The following is a 1,055-nucleotide window of genomic DNA, read 5'->3' as shown; positions in this document are numbered from 1 at the left end:
GGCCCTGGAGCCACTTCCTCTGGAATTCCCCAGCCGGGTGGATTAACCCCCCGTGGATCCTGCTCGCCGCGCCGAGCCGGAGATTATTCCGAGCGATGCCGCAGCGGCCGCCGCGCGACATANGGCTCTTCGGACCCCCCGGGGCGCGCCCTCCGCAGCAGCGCCGCCGACGCCGGCGCAGCCCCGCACCGCGACCGAATCCCTTCCCGGTTCCGACACCGCCATCGCCGAGCGTGCTCTCTGGACAGTCCTGCGGCCGTTCGCCTTTGCGTGCCCTCGCCCGGTGCCAACACACACCCAAACACAGAGCCCCGCGCCTCTCCTGGCATCGCAGATGCCAAAACTTCTCGGAGCAGGTGCAGCCCGGCGCCCGGCAGGTCCGGGCTGGCCCGGCGCCCCCTCGCTCACCTTATCCAGGCAGTTGACTTTCTCCGTGGGATACACGACTTTTCCGCAGCGGGCGCACTGGGGGTTCNGCCGCGCCCGCCCGCGGGGGAGTCTGCGGAGAAAGGCGGCCCCCCGCGCGCCTGTGTCAGGTCCTTGGACCCCTAGCTGGGGAAGCGACTTCTCTCGCTGGCTCCCAACCGCGCACTTTTTTTTCTTTTTTTAAATCTGTTCTTGGGCAACGAGTGGTCATTTTAGGCCCGTGTCACGCCTCTCTGGATTAATCAGCGGTCATCATTCATTCTGCTGTGCGTGCATGTGCGCATACACTGTGTATTTTTACGGTTAAACGCCGCCGAATCTAAGAAAAGTTCTTCTCTCGCATTCAGGGAAGCAATTTCCAACTCACGGTCCTAACCAGAAGGTCCAGAAAATCAAGCTGAAGACCGAGGTTAGGATGAAAGCAAACGGAAGAGGAATCCGTGTTTAGTTTTCATCAGATCTCGGGTTATTGGACTCGCTTTCGAAAAGGCAGCAACACGGAGCTACACTGCCTGAGTTCAAAGCCCACCCCTGCCATTTGCTAGTCATAGGGCTTTGTGCGACTACTTAGCGTCCTCTGCGCCTCAATTTTCTAAGCTGCAAAATGGGGATAAAGTAGCGCTGCAAAA

The 1,055-nt window shown here is 59.9% G+C and overlaps 1 protein-coding gene across 1 annotated transcript in view; it reads right to left on the bottom strand.

The window, feature by feature from the left end:
* The window catches only part of LOC144238602 (LIM zinc-binding domain-containing Nebulette-like), a 217,911-nt gene extending 217,483 nt beyond the window's left edge, over positions 1 to 428 (bottom strand). Inside the window, exon 1 of the mRNA XM_077772448.1 lies at positions 409 to 428. The gene's annotated coding sequence lies outside the window, so the exon portion shown is untranslated. The remainder of the gene's footprint in view (positions 1 to 408) is intronic.
* Positions 429 to 1,055: the final 627 nt, after the last annotated feature.

This window comes from Crocuta crocuta, unplaced genomic scaffold (assembly GCF_008692635.1).
Source record: "Crocuta crocuta isolate KB4526 unplaced genomic scaffold, BGI_CrCroc_1.0 scaffold96, whole genome shotgun sequence".
NCBI classification, from domain to species: Eukaryota; Metazoa; Chordata; class Mammalia; order Carnivora; family Hyaenidae; genus Crocuta; species Crocuta crocuta.
The sequence above is the reverse complement of the archived record's forward strand: the minus strand, read 5'-3'. Positions and strand labels throughout refer to the sequence as shown.